The 14,725-nt window shown below is 48.7% G+C and overlaps 1 long non-coding RNA gene across 1 annotated transcript; it reads left to right on the top strand.

The window, feature by feature from the left end:
• The first annotated feature begins 7,638 nt into the window (after positions 1-7,638).
• LOC138924228 (uncharacterized) lies at positions 7,639-12,898 on the top strand. The gene is made up of 3 exons (XR_011439033.1): positions 7,639-7,891; positions 9,774-9,903; positions 12,507-12,898. It is a non-coding gene; the product is annotated as an uncharacterized lncRNA (long non-coding RNA).
• Positions 12,899-14,725: the final 1,827 nt, after the last annotated feature.

The following is a 14,725-nucleotide window of genomic DNA, read 5'->3' as shown; positions in this document are numbered from 1 at the left end:
CTGGTCTTCATAGGGTATAGGCCAAGCTCCCCCATGGGGCACCCCAGTCACCTTCCCTGACCACAATCCAGAGCTGCTCCCAGTGTCCTCCATGCCAGGGCTTGGTTTCATTTTCTTCAGGCACTTCTCGTTCCTATTTTATTTCTTCATCTCTTCCATCCATCATAACTCCTCTTCTCCTTGTTTCTGCTTCCTGTTTTGTATTTCTCACACTTATAGTTATTTACATGTCTTCTCTCTCCTTAGGTTGTACTGCATGGAATTATTACTGATCTTGACTTTTTTAGATCTAAAAATATGGCAAGTTCATCTGGCCCTGGCTAATGAATTATCGGTCACTTGTAAGTGAGTGACTTTGTGTCCTCGGCACCTGACACAGGGTCTTGACTGGTCAGTCACATGGATGAGCCTTAGGGAAGGATTTCAGAAAGTCCAGAGCAAAGGCAGGTGTGACCCCAGAGACATGAAAAAGCAAGATGACGCAAGAGGGACAGGAGGCTCTAGAAAAGACAACCAGGAATAACCTGAGTGAAGACGAGGGCTGTGTCTAAACAAACAGAACGAGTGCTCTTTAAAAAGCTCTTCATGTGAAAGAACAGGCACCAATCCCGGGAAGAGGGGCGGAGAAACAAGGACAAACTCAGGAGACGGTAAGGACTCTTTCCAAACAGGGTCAGGAAAGCTAAAGCTGAGCTGGGCCAAAACAAGTGTTTTTGTTTGATTTGTTGTTTCTTGTTTTTGATGTTATTTGTTTGTGTATTTCTCTCCTATTGCTGCTATAACCAGTTACCACAAATTTAGTGGCTTGAAACAACACAAATTCGTAGTCTTACAATTCTGGAAGTCAGAAGTCTGACAGGGGTCTCAGTGGGCTAAAATCAAGGTGTCACAGGTCTGCATTCCTCCTGGCAGCTCTAGAGGAGAATGTTTCCTTGCCTTTTCCAGCTTCTAGAGGTTGTCCACATTCCTTAGCTAGTGGCACCTTCCTTCCATCTTCAAAGCCAGTAATGCTGGGCCAGGCATTTCTCACGCTGCCGTCTCTCTGGCTCTGCCTCCCTCTTCCACTTTTAAGGACCCTGGTGATCACGTTGGGCCCACCAGCATAACCCACGATCATCTCCCTATCTTAAGGGCAGCTGATTAGTGCCCTTAATTCTGTCTGCAACCTTACATTCCTCCCTTCCACCCATATCCTTTTTGCCATGTGACGTAACACATTCTCTGATTGTGGGGATTAGGATGTGGGCATCTGGGGGACCACCTGTCTGCCACGGTTTTTTTTAGTTTTGTTTGGAAGAAGAAGAAAGATGAATAAGAAAGGAGCAGACCCACTGCTTGGGGAAAGTGGTGATGTTAGTGGATGTCAGAGCCCACTCAGATGCTCTCTGCTCCATATAGGGGAAAACAAACAATTTTAAGAGGAAATCGCACCTGACGTGGAGTGAGAGAGTGTAGCACATGAGACCGTGGTTCATGAACTCGAGTGTGCAAGAAAGGTCACGTTTCTCTCATTTCTTCAAATTGACTTCAAGTTCCTATCTGCCAGCTTGGCAGGAAACCCAATTTAAGTTATTATCAAGGCTCTTCCTTTCCCCTGAATTCGCGGGCTGCACCTGTGAACAATCCAGCATCATCACCACCACAATCCTATGTGCCACGCACTGTTCTTTTTTTTAATTTATTTTTTTAAAGATTTTTCCTTTTTCTGCCCCCAGTACATAGTTGTATATTTTAGTTGTGGGTCCTTCTAGTTGTGGCATATGAGATGCTGCCTCAGCATGGCTTGATGAGCGGTGCCATGTCTGCGCCCAGGATTTGAACTAGCGAAACCCTGGTCCGCTGAAGCAGAGTGCTCAAACTTAACTGCTTGGCCACAGGGCCAGCCCCCAGGCACTCTTCTAAGTACTTTCATGTATGAACTCACTCAGTCCTCATTACAATCCTGAGACAAATAATACTAACACCTCCATTTTACAGATGAAAAAAACGGACCCAGAGAGGTTCAAGGACTTGCCCAAGGTCACACAGCTCCAGGCCATTACAATTGTGGCTGACATCCTCCTAGTTCGAACTCAGAGTGGTCCCTTGAAGATTTTCTCTGTTTCAATGCCACGTGTGGGGTGAAAATCACTGCTGAATTGGGGCGCCCCAGTGCCTGTGCCCTAGCCTCCCTGGGGGCAGCGCGCAGCCATGGACCCGGGTCTTCCCACTTCCTCAGCACCACCCGCTCCTTCTCCATCCAGTACTCTGATTGACGACTTTTTTTCCCCTCAAGGAATTCTGTCACTTCTCTTCCTGTTGTCATTAAAAATATTTATCATACTCCCTTCAACCAATGCCGAGAATAGACAGCCAGGGGAGTGCTTCTATTTTGGGCCTCATTGTACAAAAATCCCTCATGGGAGGGAATACAGAAGGACCTGGCTACCCTCCCCAGTCTGGGGGCGAGGACACTTAAAGGAGAAAATACCCCCATCACTACTTCAAGAAATCATCCTGCCACACAAGGAAGGGAGCACCTGGCATCTTTAAACTGGTTCATTTACATCCCAGAGCATGGAGAGAACCTGCAAGAGCCCCACACTCTGCTTGGTCCTCTTTGGGGAGTCTTGGGGACAGCAGGAGGTGCCAGGAGACGGGCAGACTTTGAACCAACTTTTAAAAATGGAAAAAGAAGTAGATTCCAAAACCCACAGACCCAACCTTTGGCAAAACCTTTTGAAAAGATTATTAAACACACAATTTGTAAGCATTTAGCAGAGGAAATGGTCTCATTTCCTTTAATAACGGGGTCCACAGACTGTCGGGTCACTGGGATATTACACTCTGGATTGAAACGTGGACTTCAGTGAAGACTCACGTTACATCCTCAAGGTCAAGATGGAGAACTGTCATCCAGATGATAAGCTGGTCATGGACTGAGTGTTTGTGCTCCTCCAAAATGCATATTTGGAAGCCCTAATCCCCTCTGTGATGGCACTTGGAGGTGGGGCCTTTGGGACATAATTAGGTTTAGATGAGGTCATGAGGGTGGGGCCCTCATGGTGGGATTAGTGTCCTTATAAAAGAGGAGGACACACAAGAGCTCTCTGCCTGTACACACCAAGGAAAGGCCATGTAGGGACACAACCAGAAAAAGGGCCCTCAGTAAGAACCCAGCCGTGCTGACACCCTGATCTCAGACTTCCAGTCTCCAGAACTGTGAGAAAATAAAATTTATGTTATCCACCCAGTCTGTGGTATTTCGTTCTGGCAGCCTGAGTGACTAATACGGATGGGTTTGTAGCTGGTTCAATGAAAGTTCTTGAAAAGTGTCTGTTAATGAAATTCTCTTAAGGGGGGTGGCAGGGATCAGGGCACACCTAAACTGCCATATGCAGGGTGCAGCTGGCCGTGCCTTATGCCATTCAACATCTTAATTAATGATTTGCACGATGACACTACAGGCAGTTAATGCAAATGAAGTTTGCCCTGAGCTGAGGGTGAGAGGAGGGCAGCTGACAGTTCAGACGACGGATCCCAGGGGTTCTGCCCCTTCTGGCACGTGGTAGAAATACACGTCCCCCCCCTCCCCCCCCGAAATGGCCACATGATTTGCTTGGGCTCCTGAACTGTGAGTCCTCCCCAAAGTGACATGTGCTACTTCCAGAAGGGCCGTTTAAAAGCCAGTGTGTGACTTGTGACAATTCTGCTTTTTTGTGTGTGCTGGTCAATGATGCCTCGAGTCAGTGACAGCTTTGTTTGGCCTCATCCCTTAGTCAGGACCAGGCGGAGCAGAGTCCCTCAACCTGAAGGGGGCAGTAGCATGGACAAGAAAGACGCCTTGTCTTTCTGAGCCACTGAGGTACTGGGGATGTCTGTTACTGCAGAATAATCTAACGGATCTTGATGGATACAGTAGGCCCTCAATAAACATTTTTTGAATAAATTAATGAATTGTCAGTGAATCCTTTTGTCATCTTCTTAAAGTCCTGAGTTCAAGAACCACGCTCTAGGTATTGATGTACATGTCATAGACAATAATTACAGTTGTATGTTTTGAGTGCCCAAACTCAAAAGTTAAAACTTAAAACTCACACTTAAAAGTTTCCAAGGCATGGATCTAAGCATGTTACATGGACTTACCCATTTACTTCTCAATAATTAAATGTGAGGTAAGTGTTATTCTTATTCCCATTTGTCACATGAGGACACTGCAGCACAGTGGGGTTGAGGGCAGGTCCACTGGTCTCTGTTGGATGTTCAGTCAACATTCTGGAGCTCATGGGGGTGGACCAGGGAAGCAGCCCCCACAGGCCACAGTGTGCCCACTGGCCCTGGGGATACCTGTGACCATCCTGTCCTCATCCACACTAGTGTCTAGGTGTCGAGCGAGGCCGGAACGTGTGCAGAACCAGGGAGGGGGCAGACAACTCTCCAGCCTGCCGAGCTGGGTCACTCGGGTGACTCCATGTCTGGTTAGTATCTCAGGATGTTTAAAGTGGTTTGGCTGCCAGTAAAATTCCCCAGAATGTGCTTTTGGGGAAAAACACCCAATCATCCCGCTGCCCTCAAATCCAACCCCCACCCTTGCCCTTTAATTTTTAAATCCATGTGTATTCTTCAGGAAAATTCAATCCATATGTTTCTCAGCCTTTCATACATTGAAATGTTTCCTAGGGAGTATTTGACTTCCAAAAGCCTCAGAACTTCCCCCCACGCTTCTCCCCCTGTCTTCTGCAGTCCCCTATCTCTCCCAACACTTTAGAAACAGGAACTAATATTCCAGAGAAGCAAACCTTGGGGGAAACGCTCAGGCTATGCCCTAAGAAGTCTGAACAGCTCTGAGCCTCTGAGATGCCCACAGGGGCACGGCCCAGATCCTGTCACCTCCAAGCCTGGCATCCCATCAGGCAGGCTGCCCTCATCCGTTCCACGGGCAACCCACTCCCCGTTTCTGAACAGTGGAAGCAGCTGCTGTGACCTTGGTGTCTCTCCATCCCTGGAGTTGGGACAGACAGATAGTACAGAGACTTATGTGAACTGGATGGGGATTTGCATGGCGCCCTGACCCTGAGAGTGTCCAGATAGCTCCGTCCATCCTGGTGGTGGCTCTTCACTCAGACCAGTGAGGGGCAGGGGAGGGTGGGACGCAGCAGCCCTGAAGTGCAGCCTGCACTGGGGCTTCACGCCAGCTCCGCGTGGTGGAAGTGATAATAATTATTAATGCCTGACGTTCGTGTCACACTTCATAGTTTTAAAAATGCTGTCAGCGGTTTGATGCAGCCAGCTTTTTGGAGCCAAAAAACCTGGATTTGGGTTCTTTGTCCTAGGTGCAACCCTGGGCAAATCGCTTAACCTCTCGGAGCCTCAGTTTACTCATTTGTGAAATGGTGACAATGATGGCTCCCGCCTCGCAGGCTGGTTGTGAGAAAATGCCGGAGAATACACTTAAGGTTGTGAAGTGCTGACAGCTAAAGGTGGCTGTTGGGGAGTTGACACCTCATCTCAGTGGAGGCTCAAGTCTTGGTGTTCAAGAGCCTGACCCTGTGCAGGGACGACAAGGGAGCATCCAGGGAAAGCAGATGTGGTCCCTCTTGGCTTACCTTCCCGTCTCGGGTGCTCCCCGTTGTCAGCAGCACGTGTGGGTCCCGGGATTCCCGATGCTGGGGGTCTGCTGGGGTCCATTTCTAGGGAGGACCATTGAGCTTCCCAGGGGAGAACTCATCCAGAGGGAAGAAAGTGTAGAAGGCAGGACTGGGGTGGCTGTGAGAGGAGAGGGGTGGCTTCAAGTCCCTCTGGGGAATCCTAGCAGGAAGCCCAATAGACACAAGGATGGAGCGCTTTCCCTAGGCTGTCAGACCTGAGGACAGGCCTGGCAGTGCTAAGGCCACAGGATGAGGTCCCGCACAGAGACACCTCAGCAGCCATCGGCAGTGGCCCAGAGTACCTTCTTGGGCTCTGGGGAGCACTCAGCCGGGGACACCTGTATAGGGGCTGGGAGAATGGCACAGCAGGGGTGGAGTGGGCCCTGCACTGCTGTCATGGCACACACTGAGTCGCCTCTGTGGACTCCCAGAATTAGGGTACCTTGCAGCGGGGATCCCATGACAGCAGGTGGAGACAGAGAGAGCAGCACCGTTAGGCCCGTGAACCGTGATGTCACTTGGCTTAACTGAGGTGCCTGTGCATGGGAGGCAGGGTCCCTGGGGCAAGGTCCAAGCTCCTCAGCATGGCGCACAGCGTGATTGGGCCCTGCCTGTCCCTGCCCCACACCTTCCTCGTCCCACTGTTCACAGCCAAGCCTCTGCCCGGCAGCTCCTGGGCCTGCCAGTCCCGTCCCGTGCCCTTTCTGCCTGCCGATCCCCCATACCCATTCATCTTTTTCCTCAAGGCCCAGCAGAGCACTTGATAAGTGTTGCTGGAAAACACGTCCAAAAAACTGAGTGAATAGTGGACAGGGCAAGAGGCTCACCTGGGACCCACCAGTACTCAAAGCAAGACCCAAACTCACATCTCCTGCCTCAGCTGCTCCAGCCCTTCTCTCTCCTGGGTTTCTGCTGCCGGAGGAACGATGGCCACAGACACACAGCCCCTGAAGCCTGTGTCCAGCCAGCACACTCGCCTGGCCTGGGGTGGGCAGGGCAGAAGGTGCCCAATGCGCACCTCTGTGGCCGGGGCCCAGCTGCCCGTTGCAGGGGCTCAGCTTCTCAACTGTGCTGGGCATCCCTGGCCACTCCTGGTTCTGCTTCCCCCGGGCTCTCGAGGTGCCTCTTCCTGAGCAGGAGTGAAAGTCTGATGAAGCCAAGGAAGCATCACCAGCCAGGGCAATGCGAGCCCCCTGGGAGAGGCCTGCAGGTGAGACGTGTTCTTGCTGCACATTAGCGTCACCTGGGGAGCTCTGAAAACTGCCAATACCCAGGCTTCACCCCATAACAACTATGTCAGAATCACTGGGGGTGGGACCCAAGTATCTGTGGTCTTTAAAACTCCAGGTGACTCCAAGGTACTGCCAAGTTTGAAAGAAGGTGATCTAAGAAACTTTAGAGAAATTCTCATGCCCCAGCCTCACCCCAAACCAATGAAATGAGACTGTCTGAGGGCCTGGGCATCCTTGTGTTTGGTTTCGATAGGTCTGCAGGTGATCCTAATGTGCATGCGTCGGGGAGGGGCGGCGGGGGGAGAATCTCTGATGAAGCCCAAAGCTTGCCTCGTTTTGTCCATGAGGAATCTGCAGCCCAGAGAGGTCAAGGTACTTGCTGAGGGCAGGTCACACACAGTGGCACCAGGATATAAATCCAGCTCTAGGCTCCTGAATCCTAATCCAATGCTCTTCCTGTCACACAGGGCAGACGGCACCCGTGGAGACTCTGTCTAGCCCTTCATTTCACAACTGAAGTGTTGGGCTGGCACATTTTTGGTTAAGAGAGGTTGCAAAGTTGTCCTTGACTTCGATCAGAGAGCCCGCACAGGGCAACCACTCCCCTCCACTGACCTTTAACAAACCCAAAGGGCAAAGTCCTCTGGAGAGACAGCTCTGTGGGAACAGATTTAGGGTTCTTGTGACACTGAGACTAATATAGTGGTGATACCAGGACAGGAACTAGTGCAGGGTGGAAATCCAGAAGGAAGAGCCATGCGCAGAGGGACTTTCTGGGCCACACACACCCTGCAGTCTTCCTGGAAGCGGCCTGGTGTTTCTATGCCTCTTGCCCCGATTCGCAGTCGTCCTTTTGCCCCTCCCATCACATGATTCAGTAGAAGCATCATGGTTTTGGAGGCAGACTGCTCTGGGTTCCCCTCCAGCTCTACCAACGAGTGCTGGAAACCAAGATTTACCGAGTGCCTGCCCTGTCGGACACTGTGCTTTCAGGTCGTTGGCTTCTCCAGACTCAGAAGAATTAATACTCAGGTAGGGATCATTAATACCCATTTCACAGGGGAGAACACTAAGGCTTGGGGAGGTTAGCAGCTTGCTCCAGATCACCTGGGTAGTCAGTAATAGCATGGGGATCTAAACTCAGGTTGCCAAGTCAGTGCTTTCTTTCTTGGAGCACCCTACCTCCCAGCGTGGGCCTCACCGGTTCACTTCCGTCCACTCTGAGCACCTCTTCATCTCTCAAGATGCTCATCTTTTGAGGCCTCAGTGACTTGCTTCCTGTCCTCGTAACCCACTCCAGAGCCTGGATTGAGCCTGGTCTGTCCATCTCCTCCATGGTACCCTCTCTCATTTTTCCTCTTGACTGTTCGGTGCCTGGCCTGTGGGAAGGACCCAGAAAAGTGTGGTGGTCTCTGTGGCCACTAGCGCCCCGGAATTCTCCAGCCAGCCCTGTGAGGAGACATGCCAGGCGTGGGGGCAGCAGAGACCTTGCTCCACTCTGCCCACACAAGACCTCACCTCCCGGAGTCTCTTCAATTCGAGAGGTCTCCTTCCCGAGAGACTTCTTCTAGGTCCAAATGCCTGATTAGGGGAAAGGAACCATAAGCCATGATCAGGTTGACATAAACTTACTTGGAATGGGACAGTAGACTGGCACTTTAATTTATATGACATTTGTATTATTAACATAACCTTACCACAGCATTAAAGGAATTTAAAGAGAAAACACTCTGATAGGTCATCCTCCCTACTCCTCTTACACAATTGTTTCATTCATCTGTGCCTCTTTCTAATCTTTAGCCAGAGAAGTACACATTTTTTTACTTAGTTCTAATCACAGTGTTTATAAACAACTTTGTGTTCTGCTTATTTTACTTAGAACCAGCTTATAAACATGTTTCCATACTCTCATCTTCACTTTGGTCCATTCCAACATCTGTGGAGTCTTCTATCACATGTTTTGTGGCATGGTTAAATTGTTCCCCAATAGTTGAAGATTGAGGTTCATGTTATAAATAAGTGTGTGATGGACATCTTGTCCATACGTTTCTTTGGGAGGGGCAGAGAGGCCAGGATGTTGTGTGTGGCAGTGGGATTGGAAAGCGTGGGTGGGATGGGAGGAAGCAAAAGTGGGAAAGATCAACTTTTCCCTCAGTTTTGTCTGCACCAGCCAAGCTCACAAAACAGGCTTCCCAGCCACCATCCTACAGGCAACCGAGTCATGGGCGTCACTAGCGATTTCTGTACTGTTTCTGGCTCTGAAAACTTGGCCCTGTTCCCTGCCTACATTTGTAAAACTTGACCATGATGAAAAGACCGCACCTTGGAACCCTATTTATTTAGAGTTGATGGGTGCAGAAGAGAATGTATATCTGTGTGAGCGTTGGGGTGGGGACGGAATGTACCAAACACAGTAACGGATAGCTAGCTTGGAGCTATTGCAAAAGTCCCAGTGCTGGATGCTAAATGCTTCATGTGCATGATCTGACTGCATCCTCTCAACAGTGAGGTAGGTATTTGACAGATGAGGACCGAAGGCTCAGGAAGGATGGGCACCCTCTCTAGGTGCTAGAGGATGGTAATCACAAGGTTCTAATCCATGGCTGTCAGATTGACATCACTCGCAAAGCCTGGTGAGTAAGGAAGTCTTAACACAGCGAAGCTGTCATTGCCAAACAACCTCAGGAAGCAGCTGGCAATTTGGGGCCGACCCTAGCCCGTACCCCAACTCAGGCAGGAAGAGGAGCTGGGGTGGCAGGGACATGACAAGGTGATAATGAAGCAACCTTATGAAGTAACGAGGCAAAGCACTAAGTCTACTTGGGTTTTCCTCTAAACATCCAAGAAGAATTTCTCAATCCTCCCAATTGTAGTTGTCATTTTTAATGTACATGTTGTGCCTCCCTCTGTGCAGGAAATTACTGGAGGCCAGGATCTGGGTCACATTCTACTTCAGTCTCGAGAGTTGGTGAGGTCCCCAACACCGTGGGCTGGAAGCAATGGAGGCCAAGCTCAGCTTCGAAGGATGGGTGAGACCCCAGGAGGTATAAAGAAATGGGAAGGGCCGCCCAGGCAGAGGAGATGGCAGAAGCTGAGGCCGGGAGATGGGAATGAGCAGGGAGTGTGTGGCATGAGTCAGGGGCCAGTGAGGAAACAGAACTCACCAGGTTGGGTTCATGTTGGGGAAAGGTGAGAAATTAGGCTAGAAACAGAGACTCTGGACTAGCTGTTAGCCTGGGAAGAAATCCTTCTCCAGGCCTGACTGTCTCTGGCTCAGAGTAAAGAACAGTGATGAGAGTGAGGGGGTTGTTTACATTTGGCAATTTCTTATAATCAGGAAAGAGGAAAAGAATAACCCAATACTCGATTAGGTAAACAACTGAGATCCAAGTTGCCATGTCCTGAGTGAAAACAGGCTGCCTAGCACCTGTCTCGATTCAAACAACACTCCCAGATGAGCACAGACCTGCAGATGGTTCCTGGAAAGATGCAGTGTCCTTTCTGAGGGTGGGGCCCAGCCACCACCTTGGCCAAGACTGAGTCCTGGGGGCAGCTGATGCTCAGGCCAGACGCTCCCCACAGCACCAACAGGATGGCTGCTTGGGAGGTGGGAGAAGGCCCTTTCCCTGCAAACTCTCCTCTGTTCCTCACCCCTACAGTTCCTCCAGAGGTTCCAGAGCCTCCCAGGAAAACCTGGGGAGGTAGAGACCATCTTCTGGAATGACTACGGCTTGCTCCAAAAGCCTCTGTCACCTTGGTTCCGGTCTCTACCACCCTAACCTTGTTCTCTACAGCTGGCAATGGGGAGATGTAATCAGCCCTTCTCTGGGTCCCAACCTCTTGGGCTGTTTGCTAATTTTGGTTGAAACTGTGGTGTTAAGTAGAAACATCAGGGATTCCTGGCAAGGACTCTGACAAAATGAGAATTAGAAAAACAGAAGAGTCTCCAAGTCTTCCCAAGCCGTGTAAGCAAACAACTCAGGCTGTTGATGGCCCCAGGAGAATACCCCTTGGCAACAGACAGCCCCCAACCACCTGCCTTTAGCTTGGGAAACTTTCTCTTCCTGTGGTTCATGGTAGAAAATCTGACCCATATGTCCAACTCACCGTTGGACGTTTCCATCAGAATGGAAACGCCTCAGACTCAACTGGTCAAAGCCAAACTCTCCTCAGGCCCCTCACAGCTCTGTATTTCCACTTTGTTCTCTCTCTCACTCAACAGCTGGTATCGCCAACCCCCCGGAGACCAGAACCAGACACTGGACTCTTCTGTTCAGACACTAAATTATCCCCAACTCCCATGGCTTCCTTGGTTCAAGGCTCTTGTTCTGAACAGTTGCAACTGACTCTGTAGCCATCTTTCTACCTCTATCCTGCCCATTCTCAAAACCATCCTTGCCCCAGCTACCAGGGGAATCCATCCAATATATAAAGTTGGTTATGTGCCCCGACCACACTCCCTTGGAACATACAATGGAGAAAACAGTTGAAAACTGAATCGTTGCAAGGTAGCATGCCTCTGTGGGTGAGGTGGTGGCACCGTTTCTGTCGTGGGGAAACAAATCTCTGTCCTGCTCCCTTCCCTTTCCAGGAAGGGGTGGGGAGAATAGGTGAGAGATGAATTTATGGCTTATTGTTTAGGACAGCACAAAGAAAGACAGTGGCCACTGAAGGCTCATACTGTGAGAAAAGTAGGTGGAAGCTACAAGGCACATTGTCTTGAGTCGGAAAGAGTAGTGTGAACACATTACCTTCAAAATAAACATTTTCTGTCTCTGTTACCACCGAGGCAGTACTCTTGCCCCATTCCCCGCTGTCCCCACCACGGTCACATGTACCCCAATCTGCTGGACTGTGGTCTCTAATATCGTTTTCCACTAACAGGAATGGAGATTCCATGGGGGACAGCTGATTCCATGACTTAAGGCAGGAAAAAAATCAGGATGGGTCTGGAACATCTTGTTGCCAGAAAGGAAGAATGCTCCCAAGACTGTTGGGGCAGTGCTACAAGGACGAAAGAGCCAAACCGAGGGGCTCCCAGGCCAAGGCCCTGACAGTGTGGGCATTAATTACAACAGGTTGAGCCAGAGGAGGAATGTGGTTCATTACAACACTCAAAAAACGTTAAAGCGAACAGAGAAGTGGTTGGAGATGAAAAGGGGAGCGAACATAAGGAATATGTTAATTTGTATCGACTTTAGTAAGTAGGGCATTTCACATAAACAGGTCTTTTGTTTCTTCTATTAATTATGTATCTGTCTATCAAGGATAGATACGTGCTTGTTTCCATCTGTGAAAGCAGGAACGAACAAATGCAGGGGACTCTGAATTAGCCCATTTCTTTGGGAAAACTTAGGCACTGTTTCAGGACAGGGCTTCTCAGCCCTGGGGTCACACAGGACAATTGAGGAAAGCAGGGTCCCCTAGAGTTCCTAGTGGTCCTAGGAAGGAGCAGTAACTTCACAGACTCGGTGCCTCCTCTCTTAGGGGATGCAACTTCTAAATGGCCCCTATATTTTATAACACAACACCAGCAAGGAGACACACACTTTTAATAACGCTAACGGATCAGGTCAATCCATCATGATGACAGGACGATGAATTACGCAATGCCGGCCAAGCAAGATGTGACTTCATCTCGTTTCAGGGGGAAAATTCAATACTGGAAAACCGAAAAATCTTCTCGAAAGGTATGGACTTAAAAAGTCTTGCTGAAGTAACAAATAAAGTTGAATTACAAAAAGGAAGCTCCCTCCGTTGATTTCTTCTCCTTGGACTTTGCAACCCAGGCGCACATCCTGACCCAGAACCAAGACTTCAACCACCCAGACTTTGCAACTCCAGAAGTTTGAGGTGGTTCTTTCGTCTTCTTTTGGTCTGGTAGGATTGTTAATATCCGTGGGTAGGTAAAAATAGTATTTGGTAAAATTACTGAAATCCTAGGAAGGTGTCAAAATTGGCACCCCAGGAAGGTGTGGAATTTAAGAGAAGAAACAAAGTCAAACCCACAGTATTAATACTTTTATAACAGGTTTTGATGTGAGGGTATTAAATAGCTTTGGAATTGTGATATTGTGTATATTTAATACATTTAGAGTTTTTAAGAGGATCTGCCATGTTAAATTTGTGAATTAAATTAAATGTTTGGAGGTGTTCCTCTAAGTTTGCAGTCAATGTTAAGTGTTTGTGAAAATCCAGTTTGCTAAATTCATGACTTTTTAAAAACAGACTTTATTTTTTAGAACAGTTATAGGTTCACAGCAAAATGGAGCATAAAGTAGAGAGTTCCCATATACCCTACCCCCCACCCCCACACAGCCTCCAATGTTATCAACGTCACTCCCCAGAGTGGTCCATTTGTTATAACTGATGAAGCTACATTGTCTCATCACAATCACCCAAAGTGGTGGTTTACGTTAGGGTTCACTCTCGGTGCTGCACAGTCTATGGGTTTTAACAAACGTATAATGACATGTATCCATCATTATGGTGTCATTTAGCGTATTTTCACTGCCCTAAAAATCCTCTGTGGCTCTGCCTATTTGCCCTTCCCTTACCATCTCGCCCCTGGCAACCGCTGATCTTTTTATTGTCTTCATAGTTTTGCCTTTTCCAGAATGTCAGATGGTTAGAATCACACAGAGCGTAGCCCTTTCGGTTTGGCTCCTTTCATTTAACAATGTGCTTTTAAGTTTCCTCCATGTCTTTGAAGGGCTTGATAGCTCATTTATTTTTATTGCTGAATAATATTCCACTGTCTAGATGACCACAGTTCCTTTACCCCCGTTCACCTACTGAAGGACACCTTGGTTGCTTCCACGTCTTGACAATTATAAATAAAGCTGCTATAAGTATCTGTGTGCAGGTTTCTGTGTGGACATAAGTTTTCAGATCTTCTGAGTAGATCCAAGGAGCACACCTGCTGGATCATTGGCTGAGAGTGTGTTTAGTTTTGTAAGAAACCGCCAAACTGTCTTCCAAGGTGGCCGTGCCATTTTGCGTTCCCACCAGCGATGAGTGAGCGTTCCTGGTGCTCCACATCCTCACCAGCATTCAGTGCTGTCAGTGTTCTGGATTTTGGCCATTCTAATAGGTGTGTTGTGATATCTCATTGTTATTTACAATGAATTTTTGAGTTATTAGCCATGTTAGTAGTGTGTGAATATTTAGAGGAATGCTAATAGTTTAAGGAGTGATGATTGTCATAAATTCCTAAATAGTAGCTGGTATTCCTCTCCGTTCCCAGAGGCTCTTCAGACCTGAACTAACCATCAGTGGCCCTGAATATGCACCGAACAGTGCAGGCCTGGGTGACGGGTGGCTAGAAAGGGCCAAACTGCTCTCTGTGATAGACAGAAAGATTTAGGGGGGAGTGTCAAGGGCAGAGGGAGGCAGGAGAGAACGGGACAAAGCAATATTGCAGGAGACCAAAGCCCAGGAGGGTGGAAATGGCCAAGGAAAATTTAAGAATATTCTTAATATTCCAGAATATTAAGTTTAATATTCTGGGTGATGATGTAGTTAGAATTGCTGTTATAGGAACATTGTCTGTTTCCACAGGTTGGCTATACTATGTGAGCGTGTGCAAGTGGTTTTTGTGGAACTCCAGAAAGTGTGACTGAGCTCCAGGCTTGTGTCACGAGGGGTAGAGAGAAGGGACAGCTGTGGGCAGGGAGGAGTGAGTGAGACTGAGAGCCTGTGACAGCAGTCTGAAGTGGAATTAGTGCGGCCCCCTCCCCGAGGACCGCAGAGGAATTCTGCAGCAGGGAATGGGGAAGGGTAGGGGTTACATGTCACATGTGATGCAGTAGTGTGTTGGAACCAGCCTTTACTAGCTCACAAACTGTTAACTTTTCAGGAATTTCT

This window comes from Equus caballus, chromosome 5 (assembly GCF_041296265.1).
Source record: "Equus caballus isolate H_3958 breed thoroughbred chromosome 5, TB-T2T, whole genome shotgun sequence".
NCBI classification, from domain to species: domain Eukaryota; kingdom Metazoa; phylum Chordata; class Mammalia; order Perissodactyla; family Equidae; genus Equus; species Equus caballus.
Note: the sequence above shows the minus strand (reverse complement) of the source record. Positions and strands in the feature narration are given on the sequence as shown.